The following is a 19,536-nucleotide window of genomic DNA, read 5'->3' as shown; positions in this document are numbered from 1 at the left end:
GCCGTGAAGGTTCTCTGTACATTTTCTAGGTCAGCAATTTCACCTGCCTTGAAAGGTGCTGTTAGTGTGCAGCAATATTCCAGCCTAGATAGAACATGTGACCTGAAGAGTGTCATCATGGGCTTGGCCTCCCTAGTTTTGAAGGTTCTCATTATCCATCCTGTCATTTTTCTAGCAGATGCGATTGATACAATGTTATGGTCCTTGAAGGTGAGATCCTCCGACATGATCACTCCCAGGTCTTTGACGTTGGTGTTTCGCTCTATTTTGTGGCCAGAATTTGTTTTGTACTCTGATGAAGATTTAATTTCCTCGTGTTTACCATATCTGAGGAATTGAAATTTCTCATCGTTGAACTTCATATTGTTTTCTGCAGCCCACTGAAAGATTCGGTTGATGTCCGCCTGGAGCCTTGCAGTGTCTGCAATGGAAGACACTGTCATGCAGATTCGGGTGTCATCTGCAAAGGAAGACACGGTGCTGTGGCTGACATCCTTGTCTATGTCGGATATGAGGATGAGGAACAAGATGGGAGCGAGTACTGTGCCTTGTGGAACAGAGCTTTTCACCGTAGCTGCCTCGGACTTTACTCTGTTGACGACTACTCTCTGTGTTCTGTTAGTGAGGAAATTATAGATCCATCGACCGACTTTTCCTGTTATTCCTTTAGCACGCATTTTGTGCGCTATTACGCCATGGTCACACTTGTCGAAGGCTTTTGCAAAGTCTGTATATATTATATCTGCATTCTTTTTATCTTCTAGTGCATTTAGGACCTTGTCGTAGTGATCCAATAGTTGAGACAGACAGGAGTTTTTTTAGTTTAATATGTTTATTATGCACCCCATACCCATCCAGTGGGCGGTAGTCAAAATATTACAGAGGTACATAATGGGTCCAGGGACTGGGCCTCAAAGTTTTGATAGCTGAGCAAGTTACAGAGGTAATGAATTCACAATTTACAAAGGTAATGAACTCACAATTTACAAAGGTAATGAACTCCAGGTAGGTCTAGTCACAATCATGACAAGTTACAAAGGTATTTACAGATTACAGAGGTACACAATGGGTCCAGGGACCGGGCTCCAAAGTTTTGATGGCTGAACTAGGTACAAGGTAATGAACTCACAAGTTACAAAGGTAATGAACTCACAAGTTACAAAGGTAATGAATACTGTAAGAATGGTTACTTACGTGTATACATGGCTGCAATCATGAACAAATTTTAGAGTAATGAGCAATTCACACTTCCACACCCGGTCACAACTGTAGTGAGTTATTGGTGCAAATGTTGATTGCTGAGTCTCTCTCACACACACACACACACACACACACACACACATACAAATTCATACACACACACACATAATCACACACACACACACACACACACACACACACACACACACACACACACACACACACACACACACACACACACACACACACACATACACAAACTCATACACACACACGCACACACACTCATACACACACACACACACACTCATACACACACACACACACTCATACTCACACACACACACACACACACACACACACACACACACACACACACACACACAGGAAATAAAATGCCTCAGAGGAAGCAGATGGAGACTCAGTGGGAGGAGGAAAGGGCGAGGTCAGTTTTTGTGTACGGGCTCCAAGAAGCCAAGGGGGCCAACTTTGAAGAAATAAAACAGGAGGAGAAAAAAATGATTGAAGGCATCATGAAAACAATAGGGGAGGGCAATATGACCCAGGTGACAAATTTTCAGAGAATTGGGTGGTTTGCGAGTGGAAGGATACGGCCTGTCAGAGTAACTTTCAAGGAAGAATCAGTTCGAACCAGGATTCTGCAAGAGAAAGCAAGACTGAGGGACAAAGAGGGGTACCAGAGAGTATACCTCGACCGCGACAGAACACAAGAAGAAAGGACTACACTGAAAGAGAGGGTACAGAGACGCAAGGAGGAACGAGAAGCAATGAAAATGAGCAGGACCCAGACACAGGAGGAAGGGCAAACACACCCCACAGAATTTCCCACCAAAAGACTCCACCCGCGACATTCCCAACGCAACTGAGCAACCTATACTACAACCCACTCACTGTTCCCTCTACCACCAACCCCCATATCACAAACCTCACCCCAACAGCTGTCCCTTATGGGCATTCTGACCCCACCCCCATCAACACAAACCCCACCTACACCACAGCCCCATATAGGCCCCCACCAAGGCTCTCGCTCCCCCAACCCCAATATACTTGCATGACCACAATGATAGAAAAGAAACTAAAGGTTTGGTACACAAACGCGGATGGAATAACGAATAAACATGAGGAGTGGAATGAAAGAATCAGTGAAAAATTCCCAGACATCATAGCAGTCACAGAAACAAAACTCGCTGAGACAATAACAGACACAATCTTCCCAACAGGATATCAGATCCTGAGGAAAGATAGAAGGAGTAGAGGGGGAGGAGGGGTTGCACTGCTCATAAAACACCAATGGGGATTTGAGGAAATGGAAGGCATGGACATGATTGGAGAAAGAGACTACATTGTAGGTACAATTCAGTCCGGAGAACATAAAGTAGTCATTGGAGTGATGTATAACCCACCACAGAACTGCAGGAGGCCAAGAGAGGAGTACGAAGAAAACAACAGGGTGATGGTGGACACACTGGCTGAGGTGGCAAGAAGAGCTCACTCGAGCAGAGCAAAGTTACTGGTAATGGGCGATTTCAACCACAGGGAGATCGACTGGGAAAACCTGGAGCCACATGGGGGTCCCGAAACATGGAGAGCCAAGATGATGGATATGGTACTTGAAAACCTCATGCATCAACATGTCAGGGACACAATCAGAGAGAGAGGGGAGGATGAGCCAGCAAGACTGGATCTTGTGTTCACCCTGAGCAGTTCAGACATTGAGGACATCACTTACGAGAGGCCCCTTGGAGCTAGCGATCATGTGGTTCTGAGTTTTGACTATATAGTAGAGTTACAAGTGGAGAAGGTAACAGGAACTGAAGGGGACAGGCCAAACTATAAAAGGGGGGACTACACAGGTATGAGAAACTTCCTGCAGGAGGTTCAGTGGGACAGAGAAATGGTAGGAAAATCAGTAAACGAGATGATGGAATATGTGGCAACAAAGTGCAAGGAGGCAGAGGAAAGTTTTGTTCCCAAGGGAAACAGAAATAATAGGAAGACCAAACCGAGTCCTTGGTTTACCCGAAGGTGTAGGGAGGCAAAAACTAAGTGCAACAGAGAATGGAAAAGGTACAGGAGGCATAGGACCCAGGAAAACAAGGAGATTAGTAGAAGAGCCAGAAACGAGTATGCACAGATAAGGAGGGAGGCCCAGCGACAGTATGAAAACGACATAGCATCGAAAGTCAAATCTGACCCGAAACTGCTGTATAGCCACATTAGGAGGAAGACAACAGTCAAGGACCAGGTGATAAGGCTGAGGAAAGAAGGTGGAGAACTCACAAGAAACGATCAAGAGGTATGTGAGGAGCTCAACACGAGATTTAAGGAAGTATTTACAGTAGAGACAGGAAGGACTCTGGGGGGACAGACCAGATGGGGACACCAACAAGGAATACACCAACAAGTGTTGGACGACATACATACAGATGAGGAGGAGGTGAAGAAACTGCTAAGGGACATCGATACCTCAAAGGCAATGGGACCGGACAACATCTCTCCATGGGTCCTTAGAGAGGGAGCAGATATGTTGTGCGTACCACTTACCACAATCTTCAACACATCCCTGGAAACTGGGCAACTACCTGAGGTATGGAAGACGGCAAATGTAGTTCCCATTTTCAAAAAAGGAGACAGAAAAGAGGCACTAAACTATAGACCTGTGTCATTGACGTGTATAGTATGCAAAATTATGGAGAAGATTATCAGGAGGAGAGTGGTGGAGCACCTGGAACGGAACAGGAGTATAAATGCCAACCAGCACGGATTCACGGAAGGCAAATCCTGTGTCACAAACCTTCTGGAGTTTTATGATAAAATAACAGAAGTAAGACAAGAGAGAGAGGGGTGGGTTGATTGCATCTTCTTGGACTGCAAGAAGGCCTTTGACACAGTTCCTCACAAGAGATTAGTGCAGAAGCTAGAGCATCAGGCGCATATAACAGGAAGGGCACTGCAATGGATCAGAGAATACCTGACAGGGAGGCAACAACGAGTCATGGTACGTAATGATGTATCACAGTGGGCACCTGTGACGAGCGGGGTCCCACAGGGGTCGGTCCTAGGACCAGTGCTATTTTTGGTATATGTGAACGACATGACGGAAGGGTTAGACTCAGAAGTGTCCCTGTTTGCAGATGATGTGAAGTTAATGAGGAGAATTAAATCTGATGAGGACCAGGCAGGACTTCAAAGAGACCTGGACAGACTGGACACCTGGTCCAGCAAATGGCTTCTCGAATTTAATCCTGCCAAATGCAAAGTCATGAAGATAGGGGAAGGGCACAGAAGACCACAGACAGAGTATAGGCTAGGTGGCCAAAGATTGCAAGCCTCACTCAAGGAGAAAGATCTTGGGGTGAGTATAACACCGAGCATGTCTCCGGAAGCACACATCAATCAGATAACTGCTGCAGCATATGGGCGCCTGGCAAACCTGAGAACAGCATTCCGATACCTTAGTAAGGAATCATTCAAGACACTGTACACCGTGTATGTCAGGCCCATACTGGAGTATGCAGCACCTGTTTGGAACCCGCACTTGATAAAGCACGTCAAGAAACTAGAGAAAGTACAAAGGTTTGCAACAAGGTTAGTTCCAGAGCTAAGGGGAATGTCCTATGAAGAAAGATTAAGGGAAATCGGCCTGACGACACTGGAGGACAGGAGGGTCAGGGGAGACATGATAACGACATATAAAATACTGCATGGAATAGACAAGGTGGACAAGGACAGGATGTTCCAGGGAGGGGACACAGAAACAAGAGGCCACAATTGGAAGTTGAAGACACAAATGAGTCAGAGAGATAGTAGGAAGTATTTCTTCAGTCATAGAGTTGTAAGGCAGTGGAATAGCCTAGAAAATGACGTAGTGGAGGCAGGAACCATACACAGTTTTAAGACAAGGTTTGATAAAGCTCATGGAGCGGAGAGAGAAAGGGCCTAGTAGCAACCGGTGAAGAGGCGGGGCCAGGAGCTAGGACTCGACCCCTGCAACCACAAATAGGTGAGCAAATAGGTGAGTACACACACACACACACACACACACTCACACACTCATACACATACACACATAGAGTAGTCAAGCCGTGGAATAGCTTAGAAAGTGAAGTAGTGGAGGCGGGAACCATACATAGTTTTAAGGCGAGGCATGATAGAGCTCATGGAGCAGGGAGAGAGAGGACCTAGTAGCAATCAGCGACGAGGCGGGGCCAGGAGCTATGACTCGACCCCTGCAACAACAAATAGGTGAGTACAAATAGGCGAGTACACACACACACACAACACACACACACACACACACACACACACACACACACACACACACACACACACACACACACACACACACACACACACACACACACACACACACCTACACACCTACACACCTACACACCTACACACACACAACAGGCCTAGTGACTAATCGACATGTGCCTAGGACAAAATGGTAACTAACATACATACACACACACATACACACACACACACACACACACACACATACACACACACAACACACCTACACACCTACACACCTACACACACACAACAGGCCTAGTGTCTAATCGACATGTGCCTAGGACAAAATGGTAACTAACACACACACATACACACATACACACACACATACACACACACACACACACACACACACACACACACGTACACACACACACACACACACATACACACACACACACACACATACACACACACACACAAATACACACACACACACACACATACACATACACATACACATACACAAACATACACACACACACACACACACACTCACACACACACACACACACACAGCAGGGTCCCGCAGGGGTCAGTCCTAGGACCAGTGCTGTTTCTGGTATTTGTGAACGACATGACGGAAGGAATAGACTCTGAGGTGTCCCTGTTTGCAGATGACGTGAAGTTGATGAGAAGAATTCACTCGATCGAAGACCAGGCAGAACTACAAAGGGATCTGGACAGGCTGCAGACCTGGTCCAGCAATTGGCTCCTGGAGTTCAATCCCACCAAGTGCAAAGTCATGAAGATTGGGGAAGGGCAAAGAAGGCCGCAGACGGAGTACAGTCTAGGGGGTCAGAGACTACAAACCTCACTCAAGGAAAAAGATCTTTGGGTGAGTATAACACCAGGCACATCTCCTGAAGCGCACATCAACCAAATAACTGCTGCAGCATATGGGCACCTAGCAAACCTCAGAACAGCATTCCGACATCTTAATAAGGAATCATTCAGGACCCTGTTCACCGTGTATGTTAGGCCCATATTGGAGTATGCGGCACCAGTTTGGAACCCACACCTAGCCAAGCACGTGAAGAAACTAGAGAAAGTGCAAAGGTTTGCAACAAGACTAGTCCCAGAGCTAAGAGGTATGTCCTACGAGGAGAGGTTAAGGGAAATCAACCTGACGACACTGGAGGACAGGAGAGATAGGGGGGACATGATAACGACATACAAAATACTGAGAGGAATTGACAAGGTGGACAAAGACAGGATGTTCCAGAGATTGGACACAGTAACAAGGGGACACAGTTGGAAGCTGAAGACACAGATGAATCACAGGGATGTTAGGAAGTATTTCTTCAGCCACAGAGTAGTCAGTAAGTGGAATAGTTTGGGAAACGATGTAGTGGAGGCAGGATCCATACATAGCTTTAAGCAGAGGTATGATAAAGCTCACGGCTCAGGGAGAGTGACCTAGTAGCGATCAGTGAAGAGGCGGGGCCAGGAGCTCGGACTCGACCCCCGCAACCTCAACTAGGTGAGTACAACTAGGTGAGTACACACACACACACACACACACACACACACACACACACACACACAGGAACAAGCACTTGTAAGCTGTAGTACACACGCAAACACACACATACACAGGATTTCACACCGTCCTGTGAACTGACCATCTGAACCTTGCTCCTCTCCCCCCCTCTTCCTATCCTAAGTAGAGACCTATCTCTACCTTTCTCACTCTTTACCTATATCTCTCTCTCTACCTATCACTCTCTATCTATCTCTCTCTCTCTCTTCCCTCTCCCATCTCTCCCCTCTAACATCTCTTACCTCTAACACCTCCCCCCCTCTAACATCTGTCCCCCTCTAACATCTCTCCCCTCCCATTATCTCTCCCCTCTCCCTTTCCCCATCTCTCTCCCCTCCTCCCCACCTCTCCCCCTAGCCTCTCTTCCCTCTCGCTCTTCCATCTCCCCCCTCTTTCCCCCTTCTCCCCCTCTCTGCCCCCTCTCTCTCCCCCTCTTTGCCTTCTCTCTCTCTCTCTCTCTCTCTCTCTCTCTCTTGCTCTCTCTCTCTCTTGCTCTCTCTCTTCCCCATTTTCCCTTCTAACTCTCCCCCTCTCCTACTCTTCCCTTCACTCTCTCTCCCCCTCTCTCTCTCACTCTCCCTCCCTCTCTCCCTCTCTCCCTCTCTCTCCCTCTCTCCCTCTCTCTTGCTCTCTCTCTTCCCCCTTTTCCCTTCTAACTCTCCCCCTCTCCTACCCTTCCCCTCACTCTCTCTCCCCCTCTCTCTCTCACTCTCTTTCCCTTTTTCCTTCTCACTATCCCCCTCTCTCTACCTTCCCTTCTCTCTCTCTCTCTCTCTCTCTCTCTCTCTCTCTCTTTCTCTCTCTCTCTCTCTCTCTCTCTCTCTCTCTCTCTCTCTCTCTCTCTCTCTCTCTCTCTCTCTCTCTCTCTCTCTCTCTCTCTCTCTCTCTCTTTCTCTCTCTCTCTCTCTCTCTCTCTCTCTCTCTCTCTCTCTCTCTCTCTCTCTCTCTCTCTCTCTCTCGCTCTCTCTCTCGCTCTCTCTCTCTCTCCATCTCTTCTCCATTTTTCCCTTCTCACTCTCCCCCTCTCCTTCCCTTCCCTTGTCTCTCTTTCCCCCTCTCACACTCTCTCTCCCCCTTTCCCTTCTCACTCTTCCCCTCTCTCTCCTTCTACCTTTCCCTTCTCTCTTCTCTCACAAAAAAAAAAAAAAAATGGTGGGGGACTCGCAGGAACCAAGGATCAGATGAGAATGGTTCTGTTAGGGAGGAGTGGATGGAGGAGCAGTGGAAAAGGATGGAACAAGAGTGGGAGAGAAAATTAGGAGAGCTTTCTGAAAAAATGGAGAAAGAGCTCTCTGTGAAATTGGAAAAGAGGTTGGAGAAGGAGACAAAGAATTTGAGGCACAAGTCGAAACTGCAGTAGCCAAGATAAGGGTCCTAGAAGTTGAGATAAATAGGCTGAAGCGAGTTACAGGGGCAGTGACCAGAGAAGACACAGCATATGAAGCTGCGAGGCCGAACAGGAAGGAAGGAATTATGAATTATGCTAAGGTCATATCAGCCTGCCAAGGAGGACCAAGGAGTGAAAGGGAAGAACAGCTGGTTGCAGATGGAGAGGGTGATAGGTCGAATGCTGAGGCACAACCAGGTTATCAAGAGCCACTGGAAAAATCAAGGGAGAAACTGACCACATACAGGCAGGATCCAGAGTCACAGAGGGTGAGGCAATGGGAGGCAGAAAGGGCAAATCAGTGTTTATCCATGGGCTTCAGGAGAGAGAGGAAAGGACACACACTGAAAAGCAGCAGGAAGAAAGAAAGGAAATTGAGAAAATCATCACGGAAATAGGTGAAGAGATGGACGAGATTGTAAATTTTCAGAGAATAGGGGGGTACTCGAAGGGGAGAAACCGACCAATCAAGCTGATTCTCAGGACGGAAACAGTGCGGAACAGGATCCTCCAAGAGAAACCACGATTGAAATACTCGGAAGAGTACAAGAGGGTGTTCCTAGACAGAGACAGAACAAAATCAGAACGACAGCAGCTGAGGGAGAGGACAAAAAAGCGAAAGGAGCTAGGAAAAGAGACAAGGATGGAACCAGCAGAGGTCAGTCAGAGCAGAACAGAACAGCAAGGGCAAGCACACACACAACTATTCTCAGAACCATACAACCTATCACACCATCCCAACACACACTACAATCCATACCCACAGCCTCCACCCAACACCGAGCTATAGAATCCCACAGTATGCCACCAGGTCTCTCACCCTCACAGGCCCCCCAAACCACAGTGTTGGAAAGGAAACTGAAGGTATGGTACACAAACGCTGATGGAATAACAAATAAGTGGGAGGAGTGGCATGAAAGAGTCAAAGAAGCATCACCGGACATCATAGCTCTCACAGAAACCAAGCTTACAGGTATGATAACAGATGCCATCTTTCCAATGGGATACCAAATCCTGAGGAAAGACAGAGGGAACAGGGGGGGTGGAGGAGTGGCGTTGCTGATCAAAAATCGCTGGAATTTTGATGAGCTGGAGAGAGGAGACAGCGGAGAAGAAAGTGATTACATAGCAGGAACACTTCACTCTGGAGGTCCCAAGGTGGTAATAGCAGTGATGTATAACCCACCACAGAACAGCAGGAGGCCAAGGCAAGAGTACGACGAGAGCAATAGAGCGATGGTTGACACACTGGCTAGAGTGGCCAGAAGAGCTCATGCATGCAGGGCAAAGCTCATGATCATGGGTGACTTTAACCACAAGGAGATCGATTGGGAGAACTTGGACCCACATGGGGGCCAAGATACATGGAGGGCTAAGATGATGGAGGTGGTACTGGAAAACTTCATGTGCCAACACGTAAGGGACACTACAAGAGAGAGAGGAGAGGATGAACCAGCAAGGCTGGACTTAGTATTCACCTTGAGTAGTGCAGATATCGAGGACATCACATATGAAAGACCCCTTGGGGCCAGTGACCATGTGGTTTTAAGCTTCGAATACACAGTAGAGCTACAAGTGGAGGGAGAAGCAGGAAGGCCAGGACGAATGAAGCCAAACTACAAGAAAGGGGACTACACAGGAATGAGGAACTACCTGAACGGGGTTCAGTGGGACAGAGAACTGGCAGGGAAGCCAGTTAATGAGATGATGGAATATGTAGCAACAAAATGCAAGGAGGCTGAGGAGAGGTTTGTACCCAAGGGTAACAGGAGTAATGAAAAAGCCAGGATGAGCCCATGGTTTACCCAAAGGTGCAGGGTGTCAAAAACCAAGTGTGCTAGGGAATGGAAGAAATATAGAAGGCAAAGGACCCAGGAGAATAAGGAGAACAGTCGTAGAGCCAGAAACGAATATGCACAGATAAGAAGGGAGGCCCAAAGACAATATGAAAATGACATAGCAGCGAAAGCCAAATCTGACCCGAAACTGTTGTACAGCCACATCAGGAGGAAAACAACAGTCAAGGACCAGGTAATCAGGCTAAGGAAGGAAGGAGGAGAGACAACAAGAAATGACCGTGAAGTATGTGAGGAACTCAACAAGAGATTCAAAGAAGTGTTCACAGAGGAGACAGAAGGGACTCCAGAAAGACGGAGAGGTGGGGCACACCACCATGTGCTGGACACAGTGCACACAACCGAGGAAGAAGTGAAGAGGCTTCTGAATGAGCTAGATACCTCAAAGGCAATGGGGCCAGATAACATCTCCCCATGGGTATTGAGAGAGGGAGCAGAGGCGCTATGTGTACCCCTAACATCTATCGAAACAGGGAGATTGCCTGAGGCATGGAAGACAGCAAATGTAGTCCCAATCTTTAAAAAAGGAGACAGACATGAAGCATTAAACTACAGACCAGTGTCACTGACATGTATAGTATGCAAAATCATGGAGAAGATTATCAGGAGAAGAGTGGTGGAACACCTAGAAAGGAATGATCTCATCAACAGCAGCCAACATGGTTTCAGGGACGGGAAATCCTGTGTCACAAACCTACTGGAGTTCTATGACATGGTGACAGCAGTAAGACAAGAGAGAGAGGGGTGGGTGGATTGCATATTCTTGGACTGCAAGAAGGCGTTTGACAGTTCCACACAAGAGATTGGTGCAAAAACTGGAGGACCAAGCAGGGATAACAGGGAAGGCACTACAATGGATCAGGGAATACTTGTCAGGAAGACAGCAGCGAGTCATGGTACGTGGCGAGGTGTCAGAGTGGGCACCTGTGACCAGCGGGGTCCCACAGGGGTCAGTCCTAGGACCAGTGCTGTTTCTGGTATTTGTGAACGACATGACGGAAGTAATAGACTCTGAGGTGTCCCTGTTTGAAGATGACGTGAAGTTGATGAGAAGAATTCACTCGATCGAAGACCAGGCAGAACTACAAAGGGATCTGGACAGGCTTCAGACCTGGTCCAGGAATTGGCTCCTGGAGTTCAATCCCACCAAGTGCAAAGTCATGAAGATTGGGGAAGGGCAAAGAAGACCGCAGACGGAGTACAGTCTAGGGGGCCAGAGACTACAAACCTCACTCAAGGAAAAAGATCTTGGGGTGAGTATAACACCAGGCACATCTCCTGAAGCACACATCAACCAAATAACTGCTGCAGCATATGGGCGCCTAGCAAACCTCAGAACAGCATTCCGACATCTTAATAAGGAATCGTTCAGGACCCTGTACACCGTGTACGTTAGGCCCATATTGGAGTATGCGGCACCAGTTTGGAACCCACACCTAGCCAAGCACGTGAAGAAACTAGAGAAAGTGCAAAGGTTTGCAACAAGACTAGTCCCAGAGATAAGAGGTATGTCCTACGAGGAGAGGTTAAGGGAAATCAACCTGACGACACTGGATGACAGGAGAGATAGGGGGGACATGATAACGACATACAAAATACTGAGAGGAATTGACAAGGTGGACAAAGACAGGATGTTCCAGAGATTGGACACAGTAACAAGGGGACACAGTTGGAAGTTGAAGACACAGATGAATCACAGGGATGTTAGGAAGTATTTCTTCAGCCACAGAGTAGTCAGTAAGTGGAATAGTTTGGGAAGCGATGTAGTGGAGGCAGGATCCATACATAGCTTTAAGCAGAGGTATGATAAAGCTCACGGTTCAGGGAGAGTGACCTAGTAGCGATCAGTGAAGAGGCGGGGCCAGGAGCTCGGACTCGACCCCCGCAACCTCAACTAGGTGAGTGCAACTAGGTGAGTACACACACACACACACACACACACACACACACACATAATTTACATGAACATTAGGTACATATATACACCTATTCGTTAATGCAAATATCTAACGTCAGTGCTTAAAAGTACGCAGACATTGTCAAGATGTTCAATTGTTGTTTACAACAAACTACAGAATAAGAAAGAAATGTGATCGAAGTGACTTTGATCCTGGAATATTTATTGTTGCCAGACGGGATGTTTGAGAATCTCAGAGTCTACCAACATCCTGGGATTTTTACGCACAACAGTTGAAAGAGTTTACAGAGAATGGTGTGAAAAACACAAAACTTCAAGCGAGCGGCAGTTGTGTGGGTTAAAAGACCTTGTTAATGAGAAAAGTCAAAGAAGAAATGACAATGGTGGAAATTAATGTTTAGTGGAAATTTGCAGGAAAATAAAATTACTTATTTGAATATATATTTTTCATTAATATCTTTGAAATGAAATATATAATGTTTTCACAAGTACACCGGGAAAGAGAATGAATTCATTAAGAGATTTTTGGTGGAGAGATAGGAAGAAATTTATCATCTTTTAAATTTTAGTGGCTGAATGGAGGTAAAATGGTAACCTTTTACGAGGTATTTATGAGAGTGAGTGGAATTAGTGGACCTTAGGAAGTGTATCAGCAAACATGGAGAGGCTGTCAGGACATGTTGTATATAGGAGAGAACAGAAAGATTTTGAGGACTGTCGTCGAGTGAGAAATTTCAGCGAGAGGGAAATTTTAAAGAGAATGAAACAATTTATCTGCAGTACCTGCAGCAATATGCAGATGTCAGGGTCAGAATTTGACGTAAACTGAAAAGATGTGGTGGAACGGGAGAGTCGCAGCATGAATGTGTAACCGACAAATCTGTAGGAACTGCATGATGCTGTCATGTTAACATGAATCAAAATCTCTAAGGAATGTTTCCGACACCTCGTTGAATCCATGCCACGAAGTACTGAGGTTGTGCTGAGGGCAACAGAGAAGCCCTACCAAGTACTAGAAGGGTGTACCCAATAAAGTGACTACTGAATGTTTAGGGAGGCAACTTCCTTCAGTACTCACACGTTTCCCTGGTAAATGCTAACTTAATAATGATATCTTCAAACACTTTCATAAGGTTTTCCAAGTTCTTCTGTTTTCCCATTCATGAAGAATATATTTATCAAATTGTCGTTTGCTTTCCGTAACTGATTTTGCCATATTATCATTCAGCTCTGATATATTATAATCAGTATAATCAGGCTATTGCGTTGCCATTTCATTCAAATTATCCTTAACTTCTTCTTGTATTTATTTCATAACTTTCTCATAATTTTGTATATTTAATGATTGCTCTTCTACTCCCATAAATTGTTTCATTCTCTTTAAAATTTCCCTCTCGCTGAAATCTTTCACTCAACGACAGTCCTCAAAATCTTTCTGTTCTCTCCTATATACAACATGTCCTGACAGCCTCTCCATGTTTGCTGATACACTTCCTAAGGTCCACTAATTCCACTCACTCTCATAAATACCTCGTAAAAGGTTGCCATTTTACCTCCATTCAGCCACTAAAATTTAAAAGATGATAAATTTCTTCCTATCTCTCCACCAAAAATCTTTTAATGAATTCATTCTCTTTCCCGGTGTACTTGTGAAAACATTATATATTTAATTTCAAAGATATTAAAGAAAAATATATATTCAATTAAGTAATTTTATTTTCTTGCAAATTTCCACTAAACATTAATTTCCACCTTCGTCATTTCCTTATCATGACTCATCTAATCCTCTCACGCCGCACTTCCTCTCCTGTTCACCTCTTCAATATAGATATATTTCATCATTTCTTCCATTACTTAACTATATTCCTCTAATCCATACTCCAAAATATTGTTAATATTTCCCTTAAGATTTCATTTCTACTCATAAATTTCTAATATTTTCTCTTATTCCATTATTTATGTAACTCTACACTTACTTACACCAGTTCACACTCATTTGTTTCACGAGGCATTCATAATCATTGTTTATTAAATACTCATTATCATTTCATTAAATTTAGATGCACTTTCGTCCTGGTTTAGGAGCATTCACTTAATGTCACCATCATGACTGACAACTTAATAAATAGATCACAATTATCATTAACAATATTTACTGTACATGATACTTATTATTATCATTAAAATTCCAGGCCAGTGAGTAAGCCACTGGGCCAGCTGGCTACAGCAAGATTCATCCATAGGGAGGTTAGCACGGGCCACCACTGTGACCACAAAGTCGTCATGATGACGGGAGATTCATCTGAAAAAACTTGCATATGTGGGCACACTGGTGGCCCGTGCTAACCTCCCTGTAGTGTACAAATATACCTAGTTGGATGAATCTTATTGTAGCCAGCTAGCCCAGTGGCTTACGCATTGACCTATAGTTTTAAGACTCACTTGCCATGGGTTCTAACCCCACTCGTACCCTGGTTTGTTTGGAATCGTGTTATTACGATTTCGCAAATCACGAAAGGTATATCAAGTAACTATGTACATAATTTGCAAAAAAACATTGTGAACATAATATTACGTATTAAGACATCTACAGCCGTCTCACATTCCACTAACACAGTCCCAGCGGAAGAACCTGAGGGCAAATCAGCAAAATACAGGAGGTGCAATAAATCATAGTCCACCCTCCCAGGCACCTAGGCTGTGCTCTCGCTGTCACCGGAAGGGGCACACCCCCAACAACTGCCTGCGAGATACCAGGTGCAATTACTGCTACAAGAAAGGACATCAGGAGGACCAGTGTCGGAAGAAAAAGGAACTTGAAAGATAGGACCACCTGTTTAGAGACCTGTTCTCTGAAATCGTGAACACTCTCAAACGTCACCCACTCAGCTACTTCTATCTCAGCCCAGCAGGTGGTATTGTGCCTTATACAAGACCACAGACCTACATCCCTGCAGCTGCCTCAGTACCCTACCTCTCTCAAGGGCAGGCACCTTACATGCCTTACACACCCATCACCTCAAGCTGACCACATCATGAGGAGCCAGTCTATCAGCATCCTGTCGGCCAACATAAGGGGTTTCATTACTAATGTTGGAGAGCTCACACACGTGAACATTCGACGTCCCGACATGATAGCTGTTGTAGAAAAATTTTTGGATGACAGGACTCCAGAAAATTTTGCAAGAATTGCTGGCTACACCTCATGGATGAGAAGAGACAGGCAAGGGCAAGGAGGAGGTGTTGCTGTGTGCTTCTCTAAGTGTTCATGCCCAGCACATTGATGTTTCCACCCCTACTGATCTTGAAATGATGTTCTTCAAGCTCTGCATAAACACTAGTACCTCTGTACTAGCATGTGCAATGTATAGACCTCAGTGGCAACATGCAGACCCCATCAACTTCCGAATGGAAAATATGGACTCCCTTCTGCTACAACACAACTGTCAACATATCATAATTGTTGGTGACCTCAACCAACACCTTATACAGAGTGACTTTGATGACCTTCTTGCAGTATTTGACATGAGAAACTTTGTTGATTTCCCTACTCACATCTCTGGCTCCTTCCTTGACCCAGTAGTGAGTGATCTAGCAGAAGGTATAGTCACTTGTCAACCCCTCGGCTACGTTGGATCGTCTGACCACAAGGCTGTTTTTAAGACACTTAAGATCCCAACAGAACGAGGTGAGGAGTCCACACGCACATCCTGGCTATGGGAAAGGGGTAATTGGCCAGACCTTTGCTATGAGCTCGCCACCACCGATTGGAATGCTCTTCTCCAAGGGGATGTTGACAACCAAGTGAAAGCCTTCACTGGACACATTCTTAAGTTACAACAAGAGCACATTCCTCACCGGCAATATGTGACGAAGCCTACAGATCAGCCTTGGTTTGGCTTTCGTTGTAGAGAGGCTGCTACTGCTAAGTACAAAGCATGGCGAAGGTATAAGAGACATCCTACCACCTATAACAGGAACTTGCACAGGTAAGCCTGTAAGCATATGGGTGACGTTCAAAAGTGGGCCATTGCTAAATGGGAGGTGGACACAAAAAGAAAGCTAGCATGAGGTAGGGTAGGCTCCAAAACCTGGTGGTCCCTGATCAAGGACAGACAAGGTTATCTGCCTGATAAACTCATTCCACCTCTAAATCGACAGGATGGGACCACCTCTACTAGTAGTCAAGAGAAGGCGGACCTCTTTGCCGAACACTTTGCTACCAAAATGCAAGTTCTTGATCCAGCAAGGGACCCTCCTTGGCTAGTTGCAAGAACTGTGTCAAAACTGTCAGTGGTGACAATCAGGCAGGAGGAGGTGCATTTCCTTCTTAAATCGCTTGACCAAGAAAAGGCTGTGGGCCCAGACAAGTTAAGCCCAAGATTGCAGAGATGTGCAGACCAGCTAGCAGCACCTCTAACTCGCATCTTTCAGCACTGCATAGTACAGTGTAAATGGCCCTCTCTGTGGAAAGAGACAAATGTAATCTCTGTTCACAAAAAGAAGAGCAGAGCAGAAATCAGCAACTACAGACCAGTGTCACTCCTGTCAATCACTGGTAAGATCCTTGAGACAATAATCCCAAGACAAATGACAGAGTTGTTTGACTACCACGCATTACTTTGTAATCGTCAATATGGCTTCAGGAAAGGTTACTCTGCTGCTGATCTGTTGTTAAACCTCTCCACTAAGTGGCACCAGTCACTGGATGAATCTAAAGTCAGCTGTGTGGTAGCACTGGACATTGCTGGCGCTTTCGACCGGGTGTGGCACCAGGGCCTCTTAGCAAAACTTCAAGCACTGGGAATTGCAGGCTCTACACTTTGTCTCCTCAGTGATTACCTTCATGGTAGATCTCTAAGTGTAGTTCTCAATGGAACGGAATTAGCAAGGCATCCTATTGGGTCAAGTGTTCCACAAGGAAGCGTGCTGGGACCAATGTTATGGAATGTCTACTTCAACGACCTTCTTCATCTCATCCCAGAATCCCATGCATATGCAGACGACTGTACACTGACATTCACTTATCCAAGAGAAGAAATGCCAGCTGCTCTAAGCTACATCAATCACCAGCTAAGAGCTATATCAGCTTGGGGAAATAGATGGCGAGTAACATTTGCACGTGAGAAAACACAAATGATGATGATCTCTAGGCACCATGATGGTAATGCTGGTGCAGTAGTAAGGATGAATGGGAGGATGTTGGCACCTGGAGAAGAAGTTGATATCCTTGGGGTGAAATTTGACTCCAAACTTACCATGAAGAACCATGTAAATCTTGCAAACAAGGCAGCTAGGAAGCTTACAGCACTTCGCCGTATCTCGCATCTGCTTGACAGTAGGGGTTGCAAGATTCTATACGAGGCACAAGTACGCTCACACCTTGAGTATGCTCCACTTTCTTGGTTTGCCTGGCCCCCCTTTCATCTGCGACTGCTTGACAAAGTAGAGAGCAGAGGAAGACGTCTCATCTCTCGCTTGGACCCATCCTGGATAGATCTGTCATTTCAGAAGAGCCTCCAACACAGGAGGGATGTGGGTGGCCTTACTGTTATGTACAAGGCCAATATTGTCAAAGTACCACACTTGGATCCACTTCGAGGACAGCGTGAAGCAAGCTTTTATGCCACAATACTGGCAGAAAGCAGCAACTTCACTCTGGCTGTACCCTTCTCCAGAACATCACTCTATCTGAGATCATATATACCCAGGATGACTCAAGTATGGAACACATTCGTACACCATAATGATGTCAACGAGATGAAGTCAGCTGATCAAATGAAAATTCTGGCCCATAGATGGCTCCAACTTCATCCTGTTCCCTACTCGTATGTCTCATAACAATAAAAATGCTTTCAAATGAGCTGATGTAGGTAACAGCTCTTAGCTTGCCAATAAAGTTAGGAATCCTTAACCTGTAATTAGCTTGTCAACTCTTGTCAAACTCTGTGTAAAAAGAGAGAGAGAGAGAGAGAGAGAGAGAGAGAGAGAGAGAGAGAGAGAGAGAGAGAGACAGACAGACAGACAGAGAAAAGCGAGATTCTACACAACAAGAAGGGCAGCAAACAGCATCTATAATCTGACTGTACCTTTCTCCAAAACATCACTTCATCAGAGATCATTTATTCAGGATGTTCGAGTCTGGAACATGTTCATATAGCATAATGACATCGATGAAATAAAGCCAGTTGACCAAATGAAATCACTGGCACACAGATGGCTCCAGCTTCATACTGTTCACTATTTGCCTGTTTCATAATAATAAAATGGCTTTAAAATGAGCTGATGAAGGTAACAGCTCTTAGCTTGTAAATAAAGTAAATGAACCCTTAACAAAACATTGTAATACCCTGTGTAAAGAGAAAGAGAGAGAGAGAGAGAGAGAGAGAGAGAGAGAGAGAGAGAGAGAGAGAGAGAGAGAGAGAGAGAGAGAGAGAGAGAGAGAGAGAGAGAGAGAGAGAGGAACGTGGATGACCTGGGATGGTAAGATGTGTGGGAGAGATAAGGTTGGGGAGTCATTAGTGAGAGCAGAAGAAGAGAGAGAGATTTAGGTGTTTGCTCTTTTGTGAACTACGTCGACTTAGATGTTGTCCAAACTAATGTGAGAAAATTATAACTGTAAGTTACTGAGAGGGAAAGTATGTGTTAGACTCTTATAACTGCATGAAATGTTCATTATTACGAAGAAATGAGACTTGTGAAACATAGATCAAGACAGTCAACATCTGCTACCATGCTGTGATAATACCTACCATGCTGTGAGAATACCTACCATGCTGTGAGAATATCTACCTTGCTGTGAGAATACCTACCCTGCTGTGAGAATACCTACCTTGCTGTGAGAATATCTACCTTGCTGTGAGAATACCTACCTTGCTGTGAGAATACCTACCTTGCTGTGAGAATATCTACCTTGCTGTGAGAATACCTACCATGCTGTGAGAATATCTACCTTGCTGTGAGAATATCTACCTTGCTGTGAGAATATCTACCTTGCTGTGAGAATATCTACCTTGCTGTGAGAATATCTACCTTGCTGTGAGAATATCTACCTTGCTGTGAGAATATCTACCTTGCTGTGAGAATATCTACCTTGCTGTGAGAATATCTACCTTGCTGTGAGAATATCTACCTTGCTGTGAGAATACCTACCTTGCTGTGAGAATATCTACCTTGCTGTGAGAATACTTACCATGCTGTGAGAATACCTACCTTGCTGTGAGAATACCTACCATGCTGTGAGAATGTCTACCTTGCGGTGAGAATACCTACCATGCTGTGAGAATACCTACCTTGCTGTGAGAATACC

The 19,536-nt window shown here is 45.3% G+C and overlaps 1 protein-coding gene across 1 annotated transcript in view; it reads right to left on the bottom strand.

The window, feature by feature from the left end:
- Positions 1–19,536, bottom strand: part of LOC128685523 (uncharacterized) — a 646,662-nt gene that overhangs the window by 36,520 nt on the left and 590,606 nt on the right. The gene's annotated exons all lie outside the window — the stretch shown is intronic.

This window comes from Cherax quadricarinatus, chromosome 2 (assembly GCF_038502225.1).
Source record: "Cherax quadricarinatus isolate ZL_2023a chromosome 2, ASM3850222v1, whole genome shotgun sequence".
Taxonomy (NCBI): Eukaryota; Metazoa; Arthropoda; class Malacostraca; order Decapoda; family Parastacidae; genus Cherax; species Cherax quadricarinatus.
The sequence above is the reverse complement of the archived record's forward strand: the minus strand, read 5'-3'. Positions and strand labels throughout refer to the sequence as shown.